We start from the raw sequence: 14,756 nt of genomic DNA, 5'->3' as shown, positions 1-14,756 counted from the left end.
TCACAAGTACGCTCTCCCACCCTCCTTGGTGAGCTTCTGTTTTTCTGAAACCAAAAACCAGCGCTGTGAGCACACGAACTATCAACTCTTAAACGAACCCGCTCTTCTTTTTGGACAGCCCATCTGGAGCAGGTCTACAGCAGAACCCCAACCATCTTCTTCAGAACCCCGTCTCGCAGGTTATTTGATAAAGTGATGAGGGGGTGCTGTAAGCGACTAGACGGGAATAGGCTCTATTTTTAGAGTGTCAACATGGAACACATTCTAGAACATGCTCCTCAGGGAACACTGGCCTTCAAACTCCTAAAGGGCATTAAGTTAGATACTATTGTGAATATAAAGAGTTAAGAAAATGCCCTAAGAATTCATAATTACCTGACCTATTCAGAGTGCAATTATATCAGCATAACTTTTGTCTTTCAATAGGCTATCTTCTTCTACAACCACCCGCATACTTAGTAAATGCACTTTAGCATAAGACAGGCAGGAACAGGATAACGGGGTGTATTTCAAAAGTGCCAACAGTTAATACACTGCATCAAGTTCAAAGAGCTGCTCGTAAGTTACTAACTTCTTCCCGTCGTCTGTAGCACTAGACAGCTGCTGCTGCCATGCTGTAGCACATGATAGTAGTGGTACATCAAATAGCGATTGTGTTTCACTACGCCTTGTGGTTTACGTTTTAAATACTGTCCGGAGTAAAAAGTCAAGGCCAAAGGTCACAAATCATAAAATAAACACAGACGTTTAACTAAATTATATTAATTGCCCTGGAAATAGCATCTACAAGTTGCATCTAGGCATCAAAAAGTATTAGTTCTGTGCCGCAGCTATCATCTTCAAACATGTTTTGATCTTTTTTCTTGTTTTTGTTAGATAAATGAAAGCAAACAAGTACAGTGCCTTGCGAAAGTATTCATACCCCTTCATTTTTTCATGTTTTTTTTTTTACATTTCTGCCTTATGCTTTAAATTACTTTTTTTCCACATCAGTCTACACTCTATACACATTAATGGCAAAGAAACTGTTTTTAACATCTTAGCAAGTTTGTTAAAAATAAAAAACTTAAATTATTCCATTGCATAAATATTCATACCCTTATCTGGGACAGTTGAAACTTAGTTCAGGAGCATTCATATTGCTTGTAGATGTTACTACATTTCAAGTGAAGTTAACCTGTGGCAAATTCAATTGAATGGGTGGGACTTGGAAAGGCACACACATCTTAATAAAAGGTCTAACAGTTGAACATGCATATCAGAGCAAAAACCAAGCCCTGAGGTAAAAAATAACTGTAGAGCCCCGAAACAGGACTGCATCAAACCACACATCCAGGGAAGAGTTCAGAAAAAATTCAGTGGCACTGAAGGTTCACAGAAGCATGTTTCTCCGTTTCCCTTAATAGAAGAAGTTTGAAACAACCAGGACTCTTCCTAGAGCTGGCCTCCTGGCCAAACTGAGCAATTGATGGAGAAGGGCTTTGGTTAGAGCGGTGACCAAGAACCTGATGGTCACTCTAGTTGAGGTCCATGATTATATATGGAGAAACAACACTGCAACACTCCACCAGTCTGGGCTTTATGGAGGTGTGGCAAGACTCAATCCTTTCCTCAGTTAAGACACATGAAAACACTTGGAATTTGCAAAAAAGTACCTAAAGGACCCTCAGACTGCAAGAAACAAGACTCTCTGGTCTGATGAACCTCAATTCCAAGCATCATGTTTGAGGGAAACCAGGCACTGCTCATCACCTGCAGAGTACCAACCCAAAAGTAAAGTGTGGTGGGAGCAGCCTCATGCTGTGGGGCTGTTTTTCAGCAGCATGGACTGAAGGATTCGTCAGAGTAAAATAAATGCTCAGTGCACCAAAATATTGGGATAGCCTTAATGAAAACTCAGTCTAAAACTTTCAGAACCTCAGACTGGACAGAAGGTTCACCTTCCAACAGGACAATGACCCTAAGCACACAGCAAGAGTGGCGTATAGACAACTCTGTGAATGTCCTAGAGTGGCCCAGCAAGAGCCTTGATTTGAACACAATCAAAAATTTCTGGGCAAACCTGAAAATGTGCATCTGCCCCCATTCAACCTGACAGAGCTTGAGAGGTGAAGAGGTGAGGAGAACAATGGCAGATCATTGCCAAATGCAGATGTGCAAAGCTTGTTGCATCATACCCAAAAAGGCTTGAGGCTGTAAAGGTGCTTCAGCTAAGTACTAAGTTAAGGGTATTATTACTTATGCAATGTACTTATTTCAGTTTTTTATTTTTAAGAAATGTATGAAGTTGTGACAATTCTTACTTTGCTTTGTCATTATGGTGTATGGAGTGTAGAGTGATGTGGGAAAAAAAAAATAATTAAAAGCAGTATAACAAAGCAGCAACATAACAAAATGTGAAAAAATAAAGGGGGTATGAATACTTTTGCAAGGCACTGTAAGTTTTGTTTCATTTATCTTTATTTAACAAAACAAAAAAGCAAAACATCTTTTGATGATGTTTTAAGTGAATGTTCTGATTGAAAATGACAGTTGATTTCATTTTATTTGTCCTTTTATAACAACCTTTGATTTTTCAAAAACAATGCTTGATTTTCTGTATTGAGCGCTCACAATAAAGGCAAATCAGTAAAATTGCAGTTATATAACTACAACATAAGTTACAGTGTGCACTATGGAAAACTTATGCACTATGGAGCATTATTCAAACTCTCAAAACAAATCCTTCAAAGACACATTTCAACTGAGTTAGAAATAAATGTGTGGGATTGAATTGTTTGTGTGGAGTTCTCGCGAAACATTGTTTATTGGAAGGAATATTCTGGCCTTTGATGCTTAACCACGCATCGCTATTTTTACACCAACACTTGTTCTCCTCAACTAAGAGATATTGTTTTCACCCGGTGCATAAACACACATAAACACTAGTTGGCTTGGAATAGCGTGCTGCTTATCAACAGGAAGTCACAGTTCCTACTATGGAAATGTCATTGTTTGACTCCTACAATACACATTAAGGGGCTTTCTGTAATCAGCTCTGGGGACTGAGGGGCTGGGAGCCGTTTGTGCGCTCAAACAGAGAAGGAGTGAGTGTACTTCACAAACCACAGATAGATTCCTTAACAATGGATTTGACAGGATATAACTTATAACAGGAAACTCTGAATGGTTACCCACTCTAATGTAATCCTCAATCCATCATACTGACCAGTTATATTGTGCCAACAAACAAACCATCTAACAGCCTTAGAAATTAATAACAGTTCTGAGTTCAATGCATCACGTAGACTCACAGAAATGTCTGCTATTTACGTTCAGCCTAAGTTGAGCTTGTATTCGAAGCTGAGATGCAAAACATGAGCGTTCTTAGTGACAGCACAAAGCGTCCTCTTTCCTTTAATCATTAGCCTTATGGCGACAATCAGACAGTCTTGTCAGAACATTAATCTGGTTACTGAGGCCTTTTATGACAGCTTAAGCTCTGCTGAGTCTCATAACCCATGTATCACATTTCCCTATCAGTAGCGATGGTACGTCAACTGTGTAATTACTTCTACTCGCATGCAAACAGAGAACTTCACATTCCTTCCCTCGAGTATTTTTTCCAAGCATTTCCTTTGCTTGTCTTGATGTAATTAAGTGAGTCAGAACAAGTGGATTTGAAAGGCAAAGTGGGCTTGTCAGAATAAGGGGGGTTAACATCTTCCTAGACAGCTTTACTCACCCTCAAAAACAAGACCTTCATTCATCTTCAGAACTCAAATTAAGATATTTTTGATGAAATACAAGCTTTCTGACTCTGTATAGACAGCAAAGCAACTGACACGTTCAAGGGCCAGAAAGGAAGTAAGAACATTGTTAAAATAGTCCATGTGACATCAGTGGTTCAACCTTAATTTTACGAAGCTATGAGTACTTTTTGTGCACAAAGAAAGCAAAAATAATTTCTTCTCTTCTGTGTCATTTTTTACGCTCATTCACAAAAATACCATGACGCATGTTCCTAATCCAAACATAATAGAAAATAATGTCTCATCATGCTCTGAAACACATCATTCAGTTACCCTGAGATAAACCAACCTTGGCCTGAGCTAACCTAGGCTAATATTCCACTCGGTTTGATCTCACAGAGGTCACACTGAGGAGAGATGCTGCATCTCCTCTTCTCTGCACGGCTCCTCCCTTAACTCTGCAGTCAGAGCGAAGATGTGGTCTGATCTCTGAATGATATTCGATACATCGGAAACATCCTCAGACTGTTGAGGTGCAGGCAGGATGGCTGTTTGCTGTCTTCAACACACCTGAATGGAGGACCGTTCTGAACGAAGACATGGAGAGGAGTAAGATGACTCTACTATAAAGTAACTGTCAACATTGGCACACTTTGAATGACAAGCTGTCTTAGTATTGAGAGTATAGGCTGGCCATGGGAGGCAGTGCAGCACCGCAGCTGGAAATGAGCGGAGGGAGAAGGAGAGACACAGGCAGGGTTGTTGATGTGAAGAGCCCCACACAATGCCCCTGAAATAGATTTATCTTTAGAACTGATCAATGGCCTCCAAATACAGAACACGAGTTCAGCCAGTTCGACATACAGAAGCCCCTTGTGTCAAAAAAGAAGCTTTAGCATAGTTTTTAAAAAGAATACACCTTTTTGTGCACTTCTTTTTTTCAAACAATAAGAAAAAGGAATGACATTTATGCTGTAACATTAACCAAACATTACCCAAAGAACAACCGCCCTACTACCAACATAAGATTAAAGGAACATATTTAAGTGAGAAAAAATGTAGTGTTTTTGGACACTTAATTGCAATTACATTAAATTATATTATAGTTAAAATTTGTATAAAGTACAGTTAGTTGAACTTTAGAGTACCCACAACTAAGTGTACTTTGAGGCACAAAAAGATTATTAAAACATAATGATTTGAAATAGATTTGAAATTAAACGTTTTAATTTGACACTACATACTTTTAAAAGCATGCTAATAACAGTCAAGAAATGAAAGTAAAATGCAAGCACCAAATGCAACAAACAACTGATTTTGGTTAGTAAAAATAAAATAAAATAAAATGAAAATTATTTTATATTATTTTATTATTTGTGTTAATATATGTGTTTGTACTGTTTATATAAACACACCCACAAACATGTATATATTTAGAAAAAAATATATATGTATATATAATATAATATATAATATAACATGTACATATATATATATATATATATATATATATATATAATAATTAATAAATTAATAAATACACACTGTAAACACACATATATTATGTAAACACAACCTTTTATTTTGGATGCAGTTAATTGCGATTAATCGATTTGACTGCACTAAAAATAAATAAAATAAAACAGAATAAATATTTTTTTTATATTATTTTATTAATTTTATTTTACGTAATATATGTGTTTATACTGTGTTTGTATAAATACATCCAAATATATATATATATATATTTCTTATATATGTATGTATGTGTAATTATTTATACATTGCGATATATATTGCGATTAACCAATTTGACAAAAATAAAATAATAAAATAAAATAAAATACACTTACTCAACAGTGGCTAGAAAGTAAAGAAGCTGCAACTGGCTTAAGTCAAACAGTATATAAAAAGTAATTTACCAATATGTGTATGTAACTACTGTGCAAGTAAGATATTTCAGTGACAGAAACTCTAGTGGAAACTCTAAATTACAATCAATTTAATAAAGAAATTTTCCTGATTGCTGTTCCCAGTTGAAATGGGGTCTATGACCATGACTTGCTGTGACACACAGAATGAGATCCGTACAGCACAGACTGTTTGCCTGGGTCATATCGTAGTGTCTGCGATAACTTAAGCGCTCGAGGTATCAAATCAGACACCTTGTTAAAAGAGTGCTATCAGTCCCTGTTTGAGTGTGGCACTGAGTGCCAGACGACTGGACAGACACAGGAAGGAAGGTAGCTGACTTCAGTCGATACCTCTTCCAGCTGTACAGGATGAAAGAAGCATTTCTCATGACCTCGCCTACCGCAGTAACCCCAAAAGCAATGGGGGATCCAATGCTAGTCATGTATGTCGGTTTTAAAGACAAAGCCACAGCTTAACGACTTTACATGTCTTACTCTCTCTCTGTAGTCACCATGTATTCCCCACTACCTATTTTTGCATTATCATTGGCAGTGCTGGTCAGTGCCTCGCACTGGCCCCTTTGAAGTAGTAATACAGCCCTTCCGAAACTACTCACATCTCATTGACCCAGTTGGACGGAGTAACTGAGAGTTTGTTTTCTATGATACAGTAGGCTTATGGCAATGATAAATGTAAAGAGACAGTCACACTACACTTTTCATTCCATTGACTTCCATTCATTGCATTGGAAAGCTATAGACCAGAAACGCAAACTCATGCAAAGAAGTTTAACCAACTTAATTTTTCTTGTGTTGGTTTTTTCATTTTTTTTTTAATCCTATCAATACTTTTCCCCTTAAAACATACTACCGTGCCGGCGCTATACGGACGTGTATGACCGTTGCCCTCACGTGTTTTGCAGCATCTCGCACGTGAGTGCCGCACGGCGCCGCTCGTCAATGTCAATTCCAAACAGTGGAGCAATCAGAAGACCTCCGGGGTGGCATGCACTGCAAACTTTTGTTTACAGTAGCAGGTTGACATAACACAACGGAAAAGGCATTCTGTGCTGCGCTTTTTTAAAACCATTTCGCGTTTTTAGACACAAAGACAAGTTCTGTGTGTACGGCCAGTAAGAATCTAGAGTAACTACACATATAGGGTGACAGGACAAGATCAATGAGATGGTGCCATGCTCTTTCTTTTAAGCAGCAGTGTTCTATTTGCAAACATTTGTTATTTAAAACATTTGTTTACAGGAGATGCAAGTTATTATTTTCTACTTTTCGTATGATAATATTTTCAATATTTAAAATGTATTTTGTTTGTAAGAGATGCTAGTTATTTTCTACTTTTGACATGGCAATATCCATTTATTTTGTTTGCAAAAAATGAACTTTCTTTTCTTTTCTTTTTCTTTTTTTTTAGGAAACTTGCTTTTTACGATAAAACAAAAATGTGACAATTTTCACAAGATGCCTTCATTTCAAACAAGCTTTGATTTCAGTTGTTCAAAATATTAAACAAATAACCATAAATAGTTTGTTTCCTTCAATTATTTTAAAATCAAAATGATAAGAAATGCACTTTTCATTATCCACATTTAATAGTACTACAACCCTTTAATAAACTATGAGGGCAAAAATAAGATAAAATAAAATAAATAATAAAAAAAAATGTTAAATAATCAGAATTGAGATAAAGTGTTATATTAATTGAGGTTTTGATTTTAGGTCAAATCAACCAGCCCTAGTACAAAACAAGGATTTGTAAAGAAAAACGTTGGAGGATTTCGATACAAACCAAGAGCAGACTGGTTTTCCTTTGCTGTAAACAAAACTTGGTTCTGGAAAGACTAGCATATTCTCACCGCTTACGCCTGCGTCCCACATCATCCGCTGGAACGACACTCTCTCGTGAACACGCGTACGACAGCTATTTAGCGGAAGCTACAGGTAGTAGTTTTATAAAGTTTAAAATATTGATATTTTTCTTAAACAAACTCATCGATTTGCATCAGAAGGCTTTTATTAACCCCCTTGTGTAACACTTTTTATGATGGATTAATGCACTTTTATTGAACGTCATCCATCCAATTTTATCTTAGACCCAATTCACTGCCATTTTAAAGCTTGGAAAAGCCAGGACATTTTTTATTATAGCTCCGAGTGTATTCATCTGAAAGAAGAAAGTCATATAAACCTAGGATGGCTTGAAGGTGAGTAAATCATAGGGTAATTTTCATTGTTTGGTAAACTATCCCTTTAAGGGATTTAATTATTGTGAAATACAGTGAATCATGATACATTACAAGGTGAATCCCAACATTACAAACTTCGATTTGAAGCAAAACAATATCCCACCACTGAATGTCATGACTGACCAATCAGAATTAAGTATTCTGGACAGCCATGTTATAATCAGATTTAATAACAGGAATATAGCACTCAGACATCATGGGAGAGACAAAGATGAGGTGCAGAATTCTGGAATCAGATGCTACCCATATTTCCACCAGTAGACAGTATTCCCAGGAGAATTCTGGGTACCATCAGCTCCACATGTTGTGCGAAGATCAAAGAGCAGCATTCGAGCCAGCGGGGCAGCCTGCCAGCATACATGGTGACCTGCCAACCCCAGTTGTTCCTGCCATGCCCACGTCTATCGTGTTCAAACCTGACCTTTTGCATAACAAGCTGCAGCTTCGTGGGGAGGTCCCTCCTCTCCCTTATGCCAAAAAACTCAATTACATTATAACCCCAGCATGTCCTTTTAACTAATACATATGACGAATTAGTGCCCGTTTCCTGTTCAGGCTTGTGAAAAAATTGGCTAAAGTAATGCTTGGTGGATCTAAGTTCCTTTTCAGACACAACTCCAATGAAGGCCACCACTCCCCAAGCTTTTGTAGAAGCAGCTGTTGGAAAACACAACATCTGCAGTCCAGAGCAGCAGCAGGACCCAACCCTGCTGCGGCATGTGACCAACTCCTTGGGCTTAGTTCACCCCACGCAGATAATGTCTGAGTTCTGCCCTCTCTAATGGACACAACACAATAAGGTGCGAAAGAGAGCTGGATTAAGGTTATGACAGTTATTACGCTGAGGCATGATATCTCTGTACTCAGTGGTCAACATTTTATTAGATGCTCCTTCATACCTTTTGCTGTTCAATGCTGTATATGAAGTATGTGAAATCATTCTTTTGAAAGTAACGTTACACTAAAGTGGAAGGTGCTCAAGACAAGCCTGAACTGACATCGGAATGTGATATTACAAAATTATTCTAACAGATTTGTTTATTGAACTACTTCTGGCAGGAAAATATTGCAAAAAAACAAGATCCACAGGGAGATATGAAAAAATATAGACCTATAGGGGTGTTTCCTCAACTATGAGCATATTTGGTACAGTGGAGGGAAAAGCTGTAAAAAAGTAGCACTTCTCACTCTTACTAGTTTGCTTGTCATTGTTTCTTTGTCATTTCTAGCACATCTCAAATGATTTAGTGTTTAAAAGATAGAGGTTACCTTAAAATGAAAATTTCAACTGCAATTTTAGGAAGCTACGAGAATACTTTTTGTGTGCAAAGAAAACAAAAAATAATGATTTTATTCAACAATTTCTTCTCTTCAGTGCCACAGACATAGAACCCAGTTGCACTGCGCCTTGCTTACAAGCAGAAGAATACACAGGTATGCGTCGTGACTGACCCAGAAATGAAGAAATTGTTGTATAATTTTGGTTTGGGTTTTTTTGCGCACAAAAAGTATTTGTGTAGCTTCATAACATTATGGTTTAACCACTGATGTCAACAGGAACTTTGTTTTTTTTTTTTTTTTTAATTTTTCTTTGACAGGACAGTGGAGATGAGACAGCAAGTGAGTAGGAGAGAAAGAGGTGGGATCGGGAAAGGTCCACGAGGTGGGACTCAAACTCGGGACACCCGAGGCGCAACTGCACCATATGTCGGCGCACCTCCCATAAGGCTATCAGCGCCTACAACAGGAATTATTTTAATGATGTCCTTACTAGCTTTCTGGCCAATGAACGTGTGAGTTGAATCAGAGAGTCAGAAAACTGTCAGATTCCATCAAAAATATCTTAATTTGTGTTCTAACGATGAATGGCACACGGGTTTGGAACGACATGAAGGTGAGTAATTAATGACAGGATTTTCATTTTTGGGTGAACTGTTCCTTCAATTACATTCTGTGGAAATTATGGTGGTGAAAATAAAGGAATAATATAGCTGCAAGCAGCGATTACCGGGGTTCAATCGCTTTACGGCATTTAAGCACATTACATATTATTTAGCAAGCCTGTAACTACCTTAATCAATGATTTTAAAAATCATTTTTGGCAAATACAGGTAATTTACCATAGAACTATGATGTTTTTTTAATGGTTATAAGTGTTACAGGGGCAGCTGTGGTCCGATCTCCCTAAAATGTTGCAGGCTTGTTTAGAAACCTGTTGCATGTGCTCGTGAAGATTTGAGCTTTCGTTTAGGCTTTATAGGCTTTTGGGTATATTTGGACAGGCCCCTTTGCTAAACAACCCCATTATAGCTTCCCAAATTTCAACTTTTTTTTTTTTAATTATTGACCTAGAGAGTCCTGAGAATTGTACTGCAGTGTTTTTTCAAGATTGAGTAAAAAACCTAGGACTAGTTTGCAAAAGTAGGTTTTTGACATCTTAATCATTTAACAGTTTGATTGACAGCAGTGGTTCTAGAGGCAAAGTTGTTTGGAACGACGAGGTCTATCGTATGATACAAATGTTGTGCGTGCTTGTGAAAAACCATGCAATATACAATCTTTACATTCTTGAAAAATGCCTATCGCCCTCACCGTGGCCAATTTCTCCGAAACCTTTAGGGCCGTGAGTCAAACAGGCCCACCAAGTTTTGTTCCAACTGGCCTCTGTTAACCTTGTCCAATAGGTGCTCAAAGTTTGAAATACACAAATATCTTTATAGACACTTGTGGTACTTTGGACTACCAATTTCCACGTCGATAGGACAAACAGTTGCATAGTTATGCGTGCTTGAACCAACTCCTGAATTTTGTTTGTCATGATACTGTTTAATATCGTGTCTTTGGCAATGGCAATTTATGTATCCTAAATACACACTATTTTGTTTTTGCATTATTTGACAAAATTACAGATTGATTAAAATTGATGCATTAAAAAAATATCGGTACCACTTTATAATATAGGGTTCTTTGTATTAACATTAGTTAACTACATCAGTTAACATGAACTTTACAGGTTTTGTGATCTAATGATAAAATCATTCTAAAGCATTTATTAATCATAGTTAATGTTAATATCAGTAATTACTAATACATTATTAAAATCTAAAGTTGTATCTGTCAGTATTATTTAATAGACCAACGAGCAGATGTATTGTTATTAACTAACATCAGCAAAGATTAATTAATACTGTAACAAATGTATTACTCATTGTTAGTTAGATAATAGCAAACTTTCAACTTTTTATCCCGTAACCATAATGCTAATAAACAAAACTTTTGTTCATTAACCTTTATTTAGCATCTGATAAAAGTGCAATCTTACCAAGTTGTGTTCTAATCTTTTTGTGGGAAATTAAACATTTGTACGTGCTTTGAAATGATTCACATATATGTTATGGGGATTTTCCACAATCTCCCTTGCAATCTGATACAGATATAGGTAAGTCAGTGAAGCAATCTATGCAGGTATTTAGCATGATTTGAAATAAGGAAGTGACTAAGATTTTTGCGCACAACGGAAAACGTGAATCATGTTATAATTATGTGAATGTTTGTCATCAATAGGTACAGATTTTTTTAATTGACCACGATTTCCTAATTTAATCACTATGTTAACATCTCAAAGTTATGTTACTGAAGTCTACTCAGTGAACATACTGACAACACAGGCAAAGACACACAAAACTGAAGAAAATGGAATCAGGAACGGGAACTTGAACAATGAATAAGTCCCATAAGGGTCAGGAAGTCTCTTTCAAGTCTGTTTGATGTCCACGGGCAGCAAGGACCTGTTGATATTTGAGAGGTGAATCTGTATGAACGTGTATATTTTGGAAGGCCCTCTCTTTGATGTCAGTGGGAATTTTTTGGTTTCTAGGTCACCAAGACAGTGGTCAACAGTTATTCCATCCAAGCTGAGAAAAGCATTACTTGAATGTCAGCTGACTATGAAAATAGGAAGATCTGGCTTCGAGCTGAAGGAAGCAAAGCAGCCCCAAAGTCAACATATCAACTCAGCATGTTCTCAAGGATAGGGCATTCGGCCTGCACTCCTCTTCCTTTTTAAATTCACCTTCTTCTGCAACAATAACATTTCGGCTGGTCCTTGGCAGCATGATGAATTTCCCAGTAGCCTCTAACACTGTGTGGGACACAAGCAAACTGGGCCAAAGATGTGTCTTATCAAGTGAACATACGCAACTTCACTGGACTGGAGCAGAAAAACAAGGTACACAGCGCAGCCATCTTGAGCTGCACTACATGAATCTGAACATAGACACATGATGACCTGCCATGGGAGTAATTCTTGATCTTGTATGGAGGGGGTGATGCTTGCATGGGGGCTCATGACCTTTATCGTGCTGCCAAAGCCTTACCCATGAGACTTTGCCGCATAATCCATGCCTCATTGCTGGAATAAAGGCCCCTGGGTGGAGTTCATCTGCTCCATCCCATATCTAGATGGAGATAATGTGGGATATGCACACCAGTGAATGGTTGGTGATTTACTTGCTTAAAATATCTCATAATATCAGTGATGTGGTTTATTCAAGATGACAAGAACTTCCATAAAAAGTGCAATGAACACTACTGACCTAAAATCACTACTGCAACGCTACTGTTCATATCCAAAGGAGGTGCATACAGCATCTTGGTGCACAACGCAACCCCTATTTACTCCACTGTCTTCAGGCCAGAACACGTGCGCTTGTTTGTTGAGGCCTTAAAGCTCTACGCCAGCTCTGCCACAGGTCACAAATGCTGTGAGGAAAGGCCTGAAGATATACAGCTTGTTATGCAATTTTGACAAATGTTGTCCCACCAACAAATGCATTTGCAGTATTTCTCATGTCTCAGATCTTTTGGGTCTAATTAGAGCAGATGCAATCAGGACGACTGGCATGGGTGAACTATCATAATTTGTGTCATATCCTTGGTTGGATTTGATCCACTCATAATGATGCAAATCCACAAAAGGCCAAATCTCCAGTAATCTTTTGGGAACAGGGTGTTTCAACATCACATACGGCAAGGATATATGCAAAGATATATGGAGATGTTCTATCGTTGGTGGGAAGGATGATGTGTCATACTGATGCTGATGTGTTGGACGTATTGAGTGTTATCTGAATCCGTACACCCATGTGATGAGCATTTTCTGCTCTCCAGAGGTTTTAAAAATTACCTCACTGCTTTGACATTCCAATCGCACTCTTCTAAGACCAAAGCAGTTGCAGGATGAGTGACAACCTTTGATTGAATTATAATGATCTGACTCACCAGACAGAAGATGAGCAAATGATTCTGTCCTTCAGTGGATGGCGATGACAGCTGGATATAGAGCAACAGTGATTACCTACTTTTGGTCCAGGCATTATTTTTAGCCATAAGGATTTTAAAAATATTTATTAAAAAGTTCTATAGACATGAACGAAGCTGAAAAGTTCTATGATTAATTGCAACAAAACTTTAGGAAAAAAAAGAAAAAGTTAAATGGCAACACTTTACTTAAAGCATTTACGTATAATGCATTATAAAATAGTTTTAATGTATTAATTATGCCTTGTAATGCACCTTATTATGCATCGTACAATCTCATCAATAATTGTTAACCACAACTAATACATTACAATTTTTTCCCAATTCATTGATACACTGTGCACTTTAAATTCAGCTATAATTATTTATGACAAGAAATAATGTATTACAATGCACACTATGATTAATTACAATGCATTATACCCTTTAATAACCCTTTTATAATGCATCATGCATAAAGGCTTTAAGCGTTACCAGTAAAGGTTAATTAAAAAAAAAAAAAAAAAAAAAAATTCTTTCTGATTGGTGGGTATTTCTCTTCAGGATCATGGAAGCGCAGTTTTGCATTGCTTTATACAAAACTGCACTTCTAAATATAATGTTTAGGACCTAATAAATAAAAAAAAACAGAAGCATATACCATTTTTACTTTTGAAACAACTGTCCACTCTCAAAAAAAGACTAACAAACAAAACACTATCCAACACATTTGGCTGGGAGTTAAAATGTGGATCCTCTAGAAAGCGAGCAGAGAACAAAATAAATGTTTAAATCAAATCCACCTGCATAAATTATTAGACTGGATACTAACAACTGAACCATTTTAAATCCAGACAGGAATAATCCTCCAACTCCAGAGGGGCGCCAAAATGTTGGCATTCGCAAAAGTAAATAGTCTATGTTGGCATTTGTCAAGTGTTCCCAATTACAACCTTTTTCTTCTAAATGGGAGATATGAAAAGCCAAGAGGAATTATTATTGAAGGCATAGGCTTTAAATTGGCCAACATACTATTCCCTAATTCTGTCAAGCCAAATGTTTTAGTTTCAGATCAACTCAGATCAGGCTCGAGAACATTTTGACTTTCTCAATTTCTTGGTACGGCACATTTGGCACAAGATCTAGAAACCTGTCATTTTGCCATATACTTTAAAAGGGAGATGCACTTTAATCAGTCAAACAGGTTGTTATTGGATAGCTTGTTCAAATGCAAGAAGAAAAGAGGGAGTTTCTCTTTAATATCTAACAGCAGACTGATGGTTGAATGAGACGGACATACAGTACCTTTCATTTCGGGTCATGACAGGCACAAAATGTTTATAAATGTGTGTGGGTCAGACGTCCTTGACTGCTGAGAAACACTTCAGGAATCTGGTGTCAGCTTTCAGCCACATGCAGCCGTCTTGTACGGGGAGACATGGGGCAACTTTATAGACTCCATCACACATGTAGGTCACTCGTGTCTGTGAAAAACACATCAGTTTAAAGGTGCTTTATATGAACAAGAAGGTTACACTGCAGTAGAATGATAT

Source organism: Labeo rohita, chromosome 20 (genome assembly GCF_022985175.1).
Source record: "Labeo rohita strain BAU-BD-2019 chromosome 20, IGBB_LRoh.1.0, whole genome shotgun sequence".
In the NCBI taxonomy this organism is placed as follows: domain Eukaryota; kingdom Metazoa; phylum Chordata; class Actinopteri; order Cypriniformes; family Cyprinidae; genus Labeo; species Labeo rohita.
The sequence above is the reverse complement of the archived record's forward strand: the minus strand, read 5'-3'. Positions refer to the sequence as shown.